The sequence below is a fragment of the Pteropus alecto genome, unplaced genomic scaffold (assembly GCF_000325575.1).
Source record: "Pteropus alecto unplaced genomic scaffold, ASM32557v1 scaffold20, whole genome shotgun sequence".
NCBI lineage: Eukaryota > Metazoa > Chordata > Mammalia > Chiroptera > Pteropodidae > Pteropus > Pteropus alecto.
The window spans coordinates 28632936-28651111 of NW_006436298.1; the positions used below are offsets into that span (position 1 = coordinate 28632936).

General features: G+C 31.2%; 1 pseudogene; it reads left to right on the plus strand.

The window, feature by feature from the left end:
- Positions 1-10892: 10892 nt before the first annotated feature.
- Positions 10893-11011, plus strand: LOC112480913 (annotated as a pseudogene).
- The last annotated feature ends 7165 nt before the right edge of the window (positions 11012-18176 follow it).

Below are 18176 nucleotides of genomic sequence, written 5' to 3' on the forward strand. Positions count from 1 at the left end.
AAGTAGCCAATCTCTAAAATGACAATAAAACTTACTCAAAGTTATGTAAATCACTTAGTGTAGTTCTTGACATCTACTACTAGGAACTCTACAGATGATAGCTAAAACAGCTATTAAGAAAGGTTATGAATTTTTCATGTCTTCCTCTTTTGTATAGCATATTATTTGGCATATAGGAACCAAATAAATGCTCTGGTTTAAGCATATGAACATCACTGGTTCACAGTGAAATGACTCCCCTGCCTCTATCCAGAAATAAGAAACTGATTGATTTTTCAGTCAGTCATCATCTAAACTCTGTTTTCAGTGCTTATCGTATGCATGTGATAGACATATGAACTAAGAATAGTTGAATTTGCTAGAATAAAAGATGACAAAATATAATTGGAATAATCACAAATTCATGGTAGTCATATGATTTCTTAAATATCCAAAGAATTTTGCTGCTTAAACTGGATGGTGTATTTTGGGATTACACAAATACTATATAGAGACAAAAGAGAAATATTACTTGATACAAAACTGTCTTAAATTTGGATACTTTACATTGGTATTTTAATTAAATAGAAACTGACACTTTTTAAGAAAAACAAATATAAAGAGATTCATTAACATTTTATCTGAAATCAGCACAGAAATATAATCCAATGTCCTCTTTTTGACTGTTATTTTTACTAAGAAAAATGAATTATCTGTTCTTTTGTAAAACTTAAATTGCTTTTTAATCGAGGAGCATTTTAAATAAAGTTAATGATGTTTTTTTATTTTAAAAGTAATATATGTGTATTGTTGAACAAAAGAAAAGAATCAAGAATAATAAAAAATCAAACATAATCTCATTATCTGGTGGTAGAACTATTAACACATTAGTATGTTCCCTTTGATATTTTTTCTTTTTATAGGTTTTAACATTTTAATATTAATAGAATCATATTGTTTGTATCTTCAATTTTCATGTAATATTATAATGTAAGCCATTTCCTAGGCCATTATTTTTTAAATGTGATTTTTCATATCTGCATAAAATTCCATTGTATGAAAGTGCCATAATTTACTTAATACGCTAATGATGGAATTTTACCTTTGTCATTACTATAAATAAAACTGAATTAATTGGAAGTCTTATTTTTGAGCAGCCAAAATCTAACTCAAATGAATTTAGGCAAAAAGTAAAATATTTTATTTGAAAAATACTAGTACATCATATGTAATTGAAGGATGACTTCTACCAAAAACCATAAGAGATATACAGATATGGTAGGGTCTCATGAATCATTGAAACAGAGTTTCAGTTCCTCCAAGATCTGTCTCTCACTTCCTGTGATACTGTGATTTATAATAAGAAATATATATTTAGTCTTCCTTCCAGTTTCTGGCACAGAGCTCCTAAAACCCTTGGAATTTCCTAAGTGACAAGAACAATAAAAGTGTCTTTGTTACGTTAATGAGTGACACTGGAAAGCACCTAAGGCTGCAGACTGCTTGCCAGGAGAACCAATCACATGTATTCTTATAGCTTTATCTCTATCCATATATAAAATAACCATACAGCACTTGTTAAAAATGTCAAATTATCTTTGTGAAAATTAGATTAAGGAGGTATCTTTCAAAACACTTTTGGCTACTATCTTTAAGAATACTGAATGCCATTTGATGATATAAGTGAGAACATAGCTACTACAACTCTTTAGCAGGAAGGCACTACACAAGTCACACAACTGATTTGATTAGGTAATATATTTTGTATATGAGAAAAACAAGACCCAGAGTCATTAAATAATAAGACATTTTAGACATAACTATTGTAGCATCTAAACATTATCTTAGCTTCCTTTATCTTAGTTTAGGAATTAAAATGGAAAAGGCCCTCAGAACTACTTGAGGATCTTTTAAAATTATCTATGATTGGCCCTACTCCTTAAAATTGTTGTGGAGAGAGACCATATATCCAAATATTTCAAAAGCTCTCTTTGTTTCTCTAAAATTCAAATAGAGTTGAGATCCTTTAGCCAAGGGACATGAATAAAACCTTTTTTTGTACAAAAGCTGTCATCAATTTAGAATTAGCTCAAAGTTAATATTCTGGTAACCTTTAAAATACAGCATATTATTTTGTATGTAGAAATCAGCAATTTGTCTAGATTTATGGGATTTGACTTTTTAAAATCTCCCTCCGAAATCTATTACCTGTTTGACTCATCTTATTTATTCACATCAGACTGTTACATAATGAGTGAGGTTCAAAATACTCATCAGCTGATAAAGTTCTATGATAAGTGAGGCAGGAAGAAGCAATCCACAGAAACAGCTTTCTCCCTTTGTTCATAAACAACGCTGCTTTTTCTTCTAATGATTACAAAGATTTATCAAAACAATTTGCCAATAAAGTATACCTGAATGATATAACGTTGGCATATGGCCAAATTACATTGAGAAACTAAATATGGTTGAGAAAATTATTATTCTCCAACCTTGGAAACTTTACAGACTGTTGAACACTAAAATAGGGCAATATTTCTCTAAAATAGCTAACAACAGCAAGTAAAATTAAATAATATATCCTCCATCAGCTCTCAAGGAAAAATAAATCTATTCGATCCATTCACCTCAAGGGAATAGTTTAATTATATTTTCACTGGAGCTGTCCTTTCTAAACTTATCATATCTGAAAGAAAGTAGCTATAAAGCCCAAGCTTGGTATCTTCTTAGAGAGAGTTCTAAAATATATGCACATGGATATAGGAATCAATGAGTTTTCTTTCCCGATCCACGTTCTTTCCCAAAAAGTACAAAATAGTGCCTTTATAGCCCAAACAGTGGAAAACTTATCAGTTTTTTTTTTTTTTTTTAATTTTCAAGCAATAAAATGCACAGGTCTTATGTTCAGTTTGGTAGATTGGCAATTACATAGCTCCATAAACTATCATGCAAAACAAAATATAGGCTATTTGCATCATCCCAGAATTTTTTTCAATGTCATTTTATAGTTATTTTTCCCAACCTGGTTCACCTAGTAACAGCAGCCTTCTAACTTCTATCACCAGTAGTTTTACTTGTTTTCACATGTTTGGCTTCTTTCATTCAATATTATGATCGAAGGTCTTTAACTTCAGTCATTAGAAATTCAATCTTTTATATTGCTGAATAGTATTTCATTGTATGGTTGAACCATATCTCATGTATCTATTCTCCTCTTAATGGACAATTTTGTTTTGTTTTGTCTTTGTTTTTGCAATTGCTAGCTCTTATGAATAATGTTGCTATAAATATACTTCTACGAGCATATATTTTCATGGAGATTAATTATGGAGTATAGTAGAAATGTATGTTCAAAAGAAACTGCAAAAGACTTGTCTACAGTATAGTATCACTTTTATATTCCCAACTGTAATATATGAGGATTCCATTTGTTCTATATCCTCAGTAACATTTGGTGTTGAAATCTTTTTGATTTTAACCCTTATGTTTGGTGTGATGACAGAGAAAACTTAAGAAGTGCTAGAATGTGCTAATGTTAGTCTCTTCATTCAAGCATTTTTGTGTGGTTAGCTTTTTCTCCTTGTAGCTTTGTCTATTGGAATTGGAACACAGTTGAACATAAATTATTATTTAAATAAATTATTATTTAAACAAAGATATTTACTTCTGGTAGGATGAATTAAATATTTTCATGCATAGCTATCATTTTCAAAATTTCTTAAATTACGTGAGTGGGATATAAATATTTATAATTTTGTCTTGTGGATGTGTATTTTTCTCCTCTAGTTGTCTACAGCTTGTGTTTAGTCGCTTTTCAGTTATGTGAATCAAAGTGTTAAAATGAGCATACATTTTCAGAACTGAAATAGGTACACTGAAATTCTTTGCTTTTACCACACAGAACACTAACTCACTAATAATAATGACTGAAGTAAAGTACTGTCAAAGCCTGTTCACCACCCTTAGCTGATATAATTTTGCTCTTCTGAAAATTCACGAGTGCACTATAAAAGACTTTTCTCTTTGTTCGCTGATGTTTCTCAGCTCCATTTTGCGTCTCAAACTGCAATATTTTCTTAACAACCTCAATTGGGGAATATTTGCTTTGGGAAGTTGTTTTTCTCTGTCTAGTGTGTTCTGTATTTAACATCTTGTTCTTTCCCAATGATTCCAGAATTTACTTATATATTTCCATTTTTACTCTAGTTTCTAAGGTCACAGGCCAATTCCAGGATACACACTTGTCTAGTCACTCCTCCTGTGAATAAATCCTGGATTACAGATTTTCTATTCTTGCTTGGCTGAGAGGTGAAATGTGGAGGTTTTTCTTGAGGGTCTGAGTCCTCTGTTTGTCTGGTTACCCAAGTCATGAATGGCAAGCAAGATGACCTTGATATTCCTTAATCATAGCATTATTTCCCATCTAGAGATTTTCTGCATATAGCTAGGGTAATTCTTGCTAAAAATGGCTTTGCATATCATCCCAACCATTGTACTCACTGTATGAAAGAGGACTGGGAATCCCTGAGACTACAATAGACCACTTGAACCAATGTTCAGCTAAGACCACCCTCATGCAGTTGACACAGAAAAACCTTTCAAATTCATGATGCTATCAGATCCCATAAAAGTTATCCAGTAGGACTTATTCTCACATTCTATGATGGCAGTAGATTCAAGCCTTCTCTCCATGACAATTTACATACTTGCCCCTTTCAACTTTTTATTGAAATATAACATACACATTTAAAAGTGCAAAAGTGACAAATGTATGGCTCAAAAAGTTTTCACAAAGTAAACACACTTTGTAACTGCCAACAAAAATAAGAAATTAAACAGTCCTGTCACACTAGCAGTGCTCTCCATGTGCCTTCTAGTCAATACTTCCCCCAACAGATTATCCTAAACTGACTGGACAGCAACCATTGATTTACCTCCTTTTGAACCCTGAAAAAAAAGGAAATCTCATAATATGTCAACCTCTGTTTAGTCAATATTGTTTTCGAAATTAATCCATGTTGTTAGTAGAGGAATAATTAATTAATCTTCAATGCTGTATAGCAAAGGTCAGCAAACCTTTTCTGTAAAAGGCCAGATATTAAATTTTTATGCTTTTTAAGCATACAGGTTCTATTGTAATTAGTCAACTGTGCTGTTGTAGCATAAAAGCAGCTATAGACCATATGTAAACAAAAGGGTGTGGCTGTGTTCTAATAAAACTTATTTACAAAAACGGGATGCAAGCTAGATTGGGCCTACTGGTTTTGATTTGCTGACTGGCCAATCCCCTTGAAGGTCTGGTCCCTGAATTATGACGGCAGTAACTTGGCTGAGAGATGAGATATGTGGCTCAAAATGACGGAGGTATGTACCACAGACAGAGACTAGAGACAAAGAAGTCATTCTTCCGAGGTTTATCCTTCCAGGTTCTAGACTGATTCTGAAGACTGCTCAAAAATTGCATACTCACACTAGGGGCACTGCCTACTTGTAAGCAGTCAATAAAAAAAAAAAAAATCTTAAAGAGATTTATGGAAATATGGCAGAAAAGACCTACACATATTGATTATTAGATTAATAAAGAATAAAGATGTCTCCAATACCTTTGTAATTAACAAGTTACTTTCAATTTTTAAAAAGCTATATAATAAATTTTATTGCCAAATTTGTTTGTAGATGTTGAATTAACACAAGCAAAAGAAAACTGTTCCATCATCAAATTGCAGAATTTGAAATATTTGATTTTATAGAAGCAGCATGCCTATGTTGACCATGAATAAGCTTTACCTATTTGATAATTTAAGATATTTCTAATTTACTTTGCGATTTACTGGGTCACCTTAATAAAAACTTTCAGCTTTTCATATAGGCTAATTATTTGGTTTTAATTATAGTTTTGCTTCATATCTCAGGAGAAATTCCTGGGCCTTTTTATAGTTACTTATCATTTTACATTTATTTTATGTTATAATAATCTAAGTATAATACAATCACAGTTCTTTTTCTAAAGTTTTTAAAATGATTTGAAAATGTAAGTATTTAAAAGATCAAAAACTTGAATGCATATTTATCCACTTCATAGTTACTTTTTAAGTACATCAAAGTATTGAATTCCATGTGAAAAACATTACGTAAAACTTATCATTATTATCTTCCTGTTTTATGAATAAATTAGCAAGAAAATTATTCAAATTAATTTTTGTGAATTAATATCAAAGGAGTAGTCTGTTTCTAACAATAAGTTAATACATTGCAGAGTGAGCTACAAAGGCCTTGCTTTTAAATACTTGGTATCATCTACTGTATACTTAGATAAAGAAATTTACTCTATGAATATATTTCCTTAGAAATCTACTGAATCAAATGTAAAAAATTGTTTAGTGTTGCATGATGAATTATTTTCTTCTTTTTAATTAATTTTCAAATGCACACATTATATAAATGAATATGAATGAGTTACTGGTTATATCAGTTGACAAAATAAAATATATTGTGCATTAAAAAGTAGGTAGGCAATACAGTAAAATATCACTTCAAGCTGGACATAAAATTAAGCTGTTACTCTAAAAGCTAAGAATTATAAATTATTTGAAGAAATACAGTTTTTCAGTGAAATTGTATTAATCAGTAAATATCATATGCTTTATTTATCTCTTAATGCAAACTCTAAAGTAATTGGACAATTTTTTATTGTCATAAATTTTAATAAATGTTAATCTAATGTGTTTACAGAACTCCATTTCTAAATAAAATTTGTTAAGTACATGGAGTAAATCCCAATATCAACCAGACTTTCCTGTTCTATTTTAGTTTCCTAGTAGAAAACTAAATAGATGCTGCTTTACTATTCATGATATTTTAATTCATCTGTATCGACTATATTCTCTCAAAGTTGCTTTGGTTCCAAAACATTATTCCTAATGGATTATAGACTTGGTATTTTGAGCAGTGCAGTTATTCATAAGTGCCTATACCTAAAGCACAGAACAGAACCTCAGATTGAAGATTACTTTGGTAGCTCAGTGTCTATGAGCCTCAGCTTGATCGCTGAGATATGGAAGAAAACAATGCTCTAGAAACAGTAACATTACAGGTGTCCCTGGACTTGCATTTGCTGCTAAATGAGCTTCTGAGCATTTAGGAAGAGACACTCAAAAGTTAATGTGCTATGGGCCAATCCAACACCATCTCTGAAATTAATTAGTTAAAATAATTTTTTCTTTCATCCAAATATTTAATCATTTAAATTTTCATATTGTCTTCTAATAATGAAATAGAAGCCAAGCATTCTTCTGTTTGTTTATACATTTCAGAAATATTAATCCAGGTGAACAAGTCCATGGATAACTACTTTAACTACATTTAATTTTCTAAACAACAGATAAAAACAAATATATATCTGAAAAACATAGTTTTGCTTTTCTCTTCTTTATTTAAAAGAGGAACAATTCTTTAATTTTATATATATCCTGGCTAGCTTTAGGTCATAGATTTTATTGATTCTGATCCATAGTAGCCATTAAATTATTAATTTTCTATGAAAATAAAAGAGCATGTTTATCAAGCTAGCAGTTAAACCAAGGTTCAGATCAGATGAAAATACTGAAAGCCTAATTTAAAAATGAAATACAATTTTAGTTGAGAAAAGAAAGATGTATAATATTTCAGAAGGAAAATATTACACTTAAGGATGTGACAAATATGCATAAAATTTTTAAAAACTCATTTCCACACAAGGCAATAATATACCATCTTCTTTGCAAAGAAAAAGTCAGTACTAGATCTTGTTTTTTAAACAACTGGTATGCCCTCTAGTAAAGACTGAAGTAAGCCAACCACTGCTTTACCTACCATAATAATTATTAAAGAATAATTCCCCAATTTGAAACCTTGCATTTTAGGAACAGTATACAAGAAAGAATAGTGATCATAATTAAAAGACTTTAAAAATCCAAAACAAACTTAGAAAGAGAAAACTACTTCTTTTAATCTTGGAATCAAAGAAAGAAAACATATAAATTAACTCGGAATATGGGTTAAACAAAACACATAATTATCTTGGTCACAAAAGTTATTTGGAAAAAAATAGGTAAGGTTCAACTAATTAGCATTTATAGTTATTTTTCATTTCAGAAAACACATAAATAAAACTAGCTTCATTTTTCTCATAGTTCAATATAATATTTATCTTAATGGACCAGTTTACTTGATGGCAGAAATTTAACTTTATCGATACAAATAAGTCACTGAATTCTGAGTTTTTTCAGTGAATTGCAGATTTCCTATTCCTTTTCTCATTTCTTTGTGTTTGAATTGAAGGTCTGGGTGATTTGGATATAGAAAGGCAACTGACAATTAATCATCATCTTCTGTCAATGCTGGATTTGACTAATATTTCCATTCAATTCTCTTGTTTCCACGTGAGTCACTATGCCTCCTACTCATCCCAGAAATGACCCTTCTTAAATCCCCTGGTCCTCTATCAGACACTTCCATGTTCCCTTAACAGAAATATTTAGGTAACCTTAACATTTGGGTCATAAACAATTTGTAAGTTGTCCCAGACCCTTTCTATCTTATGGAGCCAGATATATATTTCTAGTCTGCTATTGCTATACATACACTCTGAGAAAGAGACCATTGTCTCCCAGATGTTAAATGAAAAAAGCAGCACCTGGTTTTCTTTGTCTATTTGTGTACAAATAGATCCCAAAACTGAACTATGATTCTAACTTTCCCCTATTCCAGGTTGTTTCTGGAATAATGTGTAGGGTTTGTAGGAAACAAGATGTCTTTCCTCAAGGACAACAGTACTTCATTGTAAATCAACATTCCTTCCCAATGCCCCCCAACCCTAGTCAACGTTTCCATTTCACTTCTTCCTTTGTAATAAAGTAGAATCTTACATCATTTTTCTAAATATTTGTTGTTACACTATACATTTCATGCATGAAATCCTTCAGATATTTTCCTTTCTAATAATCAAATGGCAGGCCATAAAGACTCAAATACAAAAGAAAAAAAAATCAACAGAAGATTAGCAAGTTGAATTCAGTAATATGGAAAAGAGTGGGGGGGGGTGAAATACATGGTGGACAGGTGATTTTTTTTCCCCAGAGGTCAAGTTAGAAAAAATTGAAATTTAATTATGTAATTTACTACATTAACAGAATTAGAAAGAAAATAAAGGATTGGCCTCAATAAAGCCAGAAAAGGCAATTGAAAAATCCATCAACCATTCATGACAGAAAAATAAGTCTTAACAAACAGATTTGATAGAAATTTCCTCATCTGATAAATGACATTTAAAAGATGTTATAGCTAAACTACTGGAAAATGGGTGAATTATTAAGCTATTTAAATCCTTCTAAGTTAGGACTAATAAAGATATCTATTCTGACTTCTATGCAATATTAGAAAGAGGCTCTAGTCAGTACAATGAAAAAAATATATCAAAGAATAACATTAGAAAGAAAGGTATTAATCTGTCTTCAAACAACATAATGGTTCACATAGAAAATTTAAAAAGTTTACAGACTCGAGGTCAAGATTTGAAATATTACTATTTCTTGTATATTAGCAAAAAAAAATTGTAAAATGTAATTTAAAAAATTCTATTTATCTTGCCATCAAAGCCATAAAAAGTTATATGTTTAGCCAGCTATACCAAAGTATAAATAATCTAATGGAAAGAAATCAAGAACAAATATATGTCATGGTTTGAAAGAACACTCTTTATATGCTAATTACCACAAATTGATTTATAGATATAATTCAATTAAATCAAAACGACAGGCTATTTTATAGAAATTGAGGTGCTGACTAAAATTTACATGGAAATGCAAAGGATCTATAATTTTAAAAATCTGGTAAAAGAAGTACAATAGGTCTCACACTACATGATTTCAAGACTTCTATAAAGCTACAGTAATCAAGATAGTGTGGTATTGATAAAAGGATGGATAAATTAATGTAACAGAAAAAATTTAGAAATAAACCCATATATATCTTTCTGCATGATTATTTAAGCAATATTTTATGCACACTTAGAGAAATAACTCCAACTTGTATCTAAAGAAGTACATGGTGTCATTTTAACCTTATAAACATGAGATGAGATGGACATTTACTTTAATTCTGTTGATTTTAAATTATGTGCATTTGGTGAAAAGAAAATACAATTATGCTGAGAGTTTAGCTAAACTATTCCGTTGCTGCCCCTATATACATTTTGGGTGGCCAAATGATCTGCGGGGGCCTTGAACTGACACTAGCCCCTGGCTCAGCCCAAGCCCGTGGGTGACAAGTAAATGTAAGTTCCCGATATGACTTACTCATTTTCCCCATACATCAGGGCCTTCCCCTTTTGCTCCCCTTAGATAAAAGTCTGAAAGCTCACCGAAACCCCAGCTCTTTTTGATTTCAGTTTACCAATCTGGCCTTGGCCTGGGAACCACAAAGCACTTCACTAGTGGACTCTAATGAAGGCCGATGCCTTCTCTCTACATACACCCTGTCTTGCCTCCTCAGTTGCTCCTGAGGCGTGCCCTGTATGTCCTCCATGACCTGTGAGTGATATACTTTTCTATTTCATTTACCCTAATGATCTTTTGTTGAACCATGGCTCACCATCTGACACCTCCAGGCTCTATTTAACAAATATTAATTTAACAAAGTCACAATAAATTAAGATTGCATTAATCAATTACTTTGATATCTTAATTTAAGCAATCAATATACCTAATTATTTTTCCAGCCCCATTCTGCCATGTGTTTTTATATATACTATCTAAAATATAGAATTCTTTTAACATTATATATTTAAAAACTAAAATAAATTAAACAAAAATAAGTAACAAAAAGAAACCAACCAATTTATAAACAAAAGAAATTCATTGGATTAAGAGTTAGGTATCTACGGCCATGCCACCCTGGACAAGCTTGATCCCATCTGATCTTGGAAGCTAAGTAGGGACAGGCCTGGTTAGTACTTGGATGGGAGACTACTTAGGAAGACCAGGTGTGGTAGGCATAAAAAAAAAAAAAAAAAAAAGGAAAAAAAGATTTAGGGGTTTTAGTCCTCATCCTAGCTCTCACACGAACTAGCTACCGGACTTTAAGCAAGTCAAGATAGCACCCTTGGCCTGAGCTTTCTCATTTTTCTATTCAAAATGTTGCATAAAATACATTAGGTTATTTACAAAATTTGCCTTTGCATTTTATCTTGTCATGGGCAATTAATAACAATAATAAAAATAACTACCACAAAACAATCCTCCTAATTTTAAATTGATGGTATACAATACAAACAGTGATTGCAAATGTATAGTCCATTCCTAACATCAAGGGAGCAAACTTGAGAAAGGAGTTGAACTACAGGCCAGATGAGGGAGCAAGCACATAAGAGATATCAACTTTTGATTACCTACATACAGTATGTATCACACAGCTTTGCTTGGACATTTTTATCTTTAACATTTCCCATCATACTTTTAATGGCCAGCATGCAACAAACTTATGACCTTAAGGTAGATTTAGGAAGGCACTGATTTGGTAGGACCATTCCCTCAGGGTCATCCTAAATTTACATTTTTTTTTTTCTTTGTCCTTTGCAGAGAGAACACTATGCAGGTGATTTGAAGAAAGAAGTAGTGTGTGCAGATTAGAACAACTCTTTTAAGACCTTATAAGACAGCAAACTGAAAGCTGTATTTTCTTTTATTTCTAAACTTCAGAAACATTTTGGGGGCACTCTGCTCTTAGAAGATAACATTTATTGTTACAATTTATTCTATAAATTCAGTGTATTTGGTAATGTTCCACAATGACAGAGTCAGATTTTTATCCTAAAAGATAATTTGAAATATAAGTAGAAAAGAAAGAAAAGAAAAGAAAAGAAAAGAAAAGAAAAGAAAAGAAAAGAAAAGAAAAGAAAAGAAAAGGGAAGAGAAGAGAAGAGAAGAGAAGAAAGGAAGGAAGGAAGGAAGGAAGGAAGGAAGGAAGGAAGGAAGGAAGGAAGGGAAGGGAAGAAAAGAAAGAAAGAAAAGAAAGAAAGAAAAGAAAGAAAAGGACGAAAAGAACAAAAAGAAAAGAAAGAAAGAAAGAAAAAGATTAGTACAGTGGGGCCAAACTCATACTGTTGGGATCTGTTGTTAAATATAATTTGTATGCTCACTGTTGTCCAGAATGACCCTGTTTTCCTTGGACAATCTGCTTACACATTCATTGAGATATATAGATAGTCCCCAATGACCACAACAGAGCCAATATGATACCAAGAGAAAAATATCAAGTTTAAATCTATAAGATTCAAAATATTAAACCCCAGTCATTTAAAAGATGAAAGAAGGTAAAAATGTTCAACCTAATTCTTATTTGAGTCTTAATAACCCTAAAATCACTTACAAATATTTTAATATTTTTATTTTTCTAACTAAGGATTTATAAGTTGTGATTATTGCAACCCATACAAACTGTTAAAATTAAAAAATTAAATATTCTTATGGTCAGGGTACTTGAGGTAAAAAAAAATTATTCAAAATTAGAAAGTTTATATTTTATTTGATGAACTATTAACTTATTTTTAAATTTCCTAACATTTTAATACAGAATTTGCTCAAAAACTGATGCCCCAAATGAGAAAATAATCAATATGACATTTTGAAAGACAACTAATTAAATATTAATTAATAATGAATATTAACTAATAATGAATATTAACCTACTAATCCTTACCTACTTTTAACTCTAAGCTTCAGCTAGTGGAGGGCATAGTATGAATGAGATAAATCTTGTTCATTCTTTAAAGCATTTAACTTATTTACCAAATAATGCTATTGTTTTCCAGACAAAATTATTCAAATCATATTTTTTGAAATACAGTTAGTAATAAAATTAAGTATGAATCGATATGGGATAGAAATGCAGGCAATATGTGACAACACAAACAAATCCTCAGAAATAAAAATATACTTTGAGACATTCATGCACTCTCTCTCTCTAAATTCCACTAAAGACAACTAACATTTCTGTATATTCAACATCCTCAACTATTTCAGGTTTAATATTTCCCTGACTGATTAGATAAACACTTTTTAAAATGTAAGGGTTTTGTTTGTTTGTTTTATTCAATGAACATGACAGTGAAAGATTAGAACTGATGAACAACATCTTCCTGATCTGAAACAATGATGCTCACTTTAGTGATGAAAATTTAAAGTTACTTGAACTTAGAAAAACAGCATTTTAGAAAAACAAAAATTCATAAAGTAGAGATAACATGTATGCTTTCAATCAAGCTTTTCAACATTTTCTGTAATTTGAGTAAACACATGTCTAAGATGTGTCTATAAATATGAAATTTAATTTCATATTATACTGCACAATTGACTTTGAGTGTTCATGTGATCCCCCGCTCAGGAATTTCTGGTTAGCTCATTTGAGAGCTTTTGACCTATGAAACTTATTAAAGAAAAATTGGATCATGTGGCAGAAAGTGGCAGATTTAATTAATGTTCTTATGATGATCATTGGCTTAATCACATTTATAATTTAACTTTAAAAAGTCTTGTGTAAGCTTTTATCAAGGTGTTTAGAGTTACAACACAGAGATAGCCATTCATGCAATGTTTGATTAGTAATCTTTAACAAGGTCATTTTTTTCTTTTATTTTTTCTTCCCATATTTCCATTAGACATTTGGGATTTCTTACAAGAACAAAAGGCAAAAACCACTATAAAGGTAATGAGAAATAAATGTATTGTTTATTATTGCAGGCTTGTTTTATGTCAGCTAAACTTATCCATAATTAATAAGCGAATAAATAAACAAAACTGCACATATAACTAAATAGATATTTAACCAATCAAAAAACTAAATAACAAAGACATTTTAATACCATGCATCAAATAAATACTAAATAGACACTCTGTTAGATACCTCATATACATTATGTTTGACTCTCACAGCAACTCTACAAGGTTAATGAGAAGTTTCTCATTACATATAAGAAAATTGCTTGAGCAGTTAACAGAAAGTTGTTTGATCCCACATAGCTAACATGGAGTAGAGGCCGGATTAAATCTAAGTCTTTTGGTTCTAAATAGAACAATTATGTGGATATCAAGGACCTTATCACCTGGCACATCTGAAAATTTCCAGGAGCCAATAAGTACTTTTTCCTACTAATATTCCTAATCAATGTGTTGACTTAAGACAACATTCGTTTTGTTGCCTCACCTGCAGTTCTATGATTATCATCATATCAAGTCTACGTATTTAATTTTTACTTATGCTTTTAACAACATTAACCAATATAGAAAATAAACCAACCAAACAAAATCCTCTCAAAATTAGATTGGAATAAATTCGTATAATTAAACGACCAAAGTCATTTGAAGTTTTCAGAAGAAGGCAGTCCACCATAGACAGCAATGTAGCAAAATGTATGGAATGCAGGTTTCCTCTGGTTGAAACATGAGTGTTATTTTTAAAAATTTTTTGTTGATGCTTTAATCACATCATAGATTTAAGAGCCCTTTGAAAAGTATTGTTAAAGCATATATATCCTTAAGTTTCTCTTAAAATTGCCATTATTTTTGCTAGTATACATATTACAAATGAATAGAAATAATTTGCAAGTCTTTTACCTTCTCTGAACATTAATTTCCCCATGCCGGGATTCTTCCACATAAATTTCTATGGCACAGACATAATGTCTCAAAAAAAAAAAAATAATGCATTTGTCAAACAATGAATATATTATGCACCAGGTGGTCACTGTTCTAGGCAGTGCTAATTTATCAGTGTCCATGTAAAGAAAAATCTTTATTCTTAAGTAACATAAAATATAATAAATTAGAAAACCAATAAGAAACAAAATCAGTGTTTTTAAAGTAGTAAATGCAAAGAAACAAAATAATATGAGAAAGGAGAACAGGAATGATCAATCACAGGAGAAAAACAAGGTACCTCAAGAAGGCTTTATTGAAGAGGTGACATTTGAGTGACAACATGAATGAAGTATGTAAACAACTCATCCTAATATCTGGAGAAATTATACTCAAGGAAAACAGCAAGTGCAAAGGCCCTGAGATAGATTTGCCCGGCTTGCTTACAGACCAGCAAGTAGGCCACTATGGCTTGATCTGAATGAGGAGGAGAGAGAATAATGAAAGCTGAATCCAAAGAAGTAATACGAGCTTAGAAGACATACTTGCTTACAGACCATTTTAAAGATACTTGCTTTTACTGTTAGAGAGATAGGAAGCCATCGGAGAGTTTTGAGACAAGAAATCTCAGAATCTGACATATTTTACAAACTCAGTTTGGCTTCATAGACTTCAGGGATGGTAAATAAAAGTAATGTAGAAGTCGCTTGGACTAGAATGGTTGCAGGAGGGGGTAAAAAACGAGAGTGTCATGACTTTAAAACTAAAGTGAAAAAAAACTACTTCCAGCAACAGTTGTCTTAAATGCTATTGATGAGTCAAAGAAGAGGACAGAGTATTCACTATTAGGTTATCATCAAACAGATCAACTATGACCTTTCTGAGAGCAAAAGGACATAGAGTCATTATTTAAAGACGTCAAATGGGTACTTTAAAAATCACACAATTAGCCACTGCTTTTTTTATACATTGTTTCATCAAAAATTTTAAAAATCAGGTTTTTCATTAAAATCATCTCAAAGTAATTTCTAAAACTATAATTTTATAGCATATTTCATATCAAAATAGCTCAGAAATATGGTTTTTATCACCTACATTAGCTGACACATTTTAGTTTTCTGAAAATAAATTTTCAAACTTGATTTTTCATAAAATATTCAGAACTTTTATTTTTCATTTAAATTATCTCAACTGTGGCACTATTTTAAAATATAAGATTTGTAGCCAATTTTTATTCAAAAATAGCTCAGGAAACTAACTCAGGCCATAAAAGCCTTGGTTGATGCCTTCTTTTTGATGTTGACCTTGGAACTCAGGCACAACTTGTATTTTTATTGATTGTCAAGCATGGAGTCATTCGATATACATTTCAGGTTTTGTCATTGGGATATTTAAAGTTACTGGCAAACTGACAATCTAGTATGGCAGAATTTGGACTTGATAAAAATTAAAGGTAAATTAGTGTATCTATTGATAGTATCATTATTAATTGTCTTCTCAAAGTAAGATATGTCAGAGTAGTCAAAGAGTATAGTTAGAGTATCACCTTTATGATATAAAGAGACTGGCTAATAAACAATAGCCAGGCTGGGTTCAATGTGAAAAGTTTGAAATAAAGTGGGCTAGAAAAAAGAGGAACATCCCTCAAATTGAAAAAAAAAAAAAAAATTCTCATTTATCTCATCACTAAAGAGGATGCCCAGAAACCTGCGGGACTCATTAATTTTGATGAAATCACATTCCCTACTTAAGAGATAGGCTGGACCCCTATTATTCATTAGAATTTAATTTTTAATAGTATACTAAGCAAAAATTAGCATTAAGGGACTTATAAGGGTTGATGGTCTAAGCTACATTCCAGCTCCTCAGATTAATTTAGAGAGCATGTAGACTCGAGTCACTAACAACACCAGAATGCTGCTAAGGGAGAAGACTTCTGGGGTTTGGGATGTAAATGCTGCTTTACAGATTACTCCAGAGACAATTGCTACCTGTTATTGAGTTGTGGTTTGAAAGAGTTTCATTATGAAAAGACATCAAATAATCTTAAAAACTAGGAACAGTTTGTCACATCTTGAGTACTGGAGAGAAATTTTTGAATAAAGAAACTCAACAGAGGCCATTGATGGAATGGAAATAGCATGTTTAATAGCATACAAGTATTAATAGCAGCTCCATTCATAATTACCCCAAATTGAGAATGATCCAAATGTCCTGAAAAGTTGAATGGATAAACAAACAGAAGAATATCCCTACTATGGAATACTTCTCAGCAATAGAAAAGAACAAAATATTCGCACAAGGAACAGCTTGGGTCAATTTCAAAGATACTATGCTGAGTGAGAGAAGCCAATTTCAAAAGGTTCCATATATATGATTCCATTAATATGGTATTCTGGGAAAGACAAAAACTATAGTGTTAGTTGCCAGAGGTAGGAATGGGAGTAGGTATGTCAAGAAGGGGCAACATGAGGCGGTTTTCGGGGGTAATACAACATTCTGTATCCTGACAGTGATAGTGGTTACATAAATCTATACTTACATTAAAACCCATAGAGGTATACACCAAAAAAGATTCCATTTTAATTCACGTTTATATAAAAATAATATTGATCCCAGTAGTTTTCTGGGCATTATGTGTCTTATTATTTTGTATAAAATACTGCGGAAATGCTTTAAAGTAATTAAAAGATACCTGAGAAGTCTGCTGCAAGGAGATATTGCCTGAGATCAGAAAGCAAACTAGTTAGAAAAGAATTAGTTAGCATGCCTTCTCTCTTCCAGAATTCCCAAGTAAATGGAATGACTGTTCAGATTACCTTGTAAACATGTCACCAAACAAATATCTGGGAGTGCACATAAATGATATTTACTAACAGAAAAATAATAGGAAATCTTTTTCATGAAATGTCACTGGCAGAATTCATAGGAAATGTATTGACTAGTGAGGAATGTTGGCTAGAGATTTTCATGCAAGTAGACTATTTAGTAAGATAATGACAGAGGGATGTTCCATAACTAAAACATCTTTCTCTGTGAAGGTAATATTCTGATGTATTGCTTAAATATTGCATGTTAAATCTGATCCAAAATGCATTCTAATGAATCTTTAGGTGCTTTGTTAATAGTCTTGGACTTCTTTCTCATAAAAAGAATGCTTTACAAGCCTCAAGATGGCCTGTATATTTTGAAATATTAATAAAGTTTGGTACTGGCTAATATTTATGATTCAGGTAATTTTGGTTTGGTGATTCAATACTTTGTTGTCCCAAACTATGAAAAATCCTTCACCAAATAGTTTTGCTATTTTGTTTTGTTTGTTCTTAATTGAGGTTTAATTATACAGAGTAGAATGCACAAGTTTCAAGTGTACTTTTAAAAAATGTACATACTCACATAAGGACTACCTAAGGATAGAGTATTTTTATCTGCCTAAAAAGTTCCCTCCTAACTATTTAGATTTAATTTGCATTTCACTTATAATGAGCAATATTGAGCACTTTTTAATAATTGCAGAGCAATTTGCTT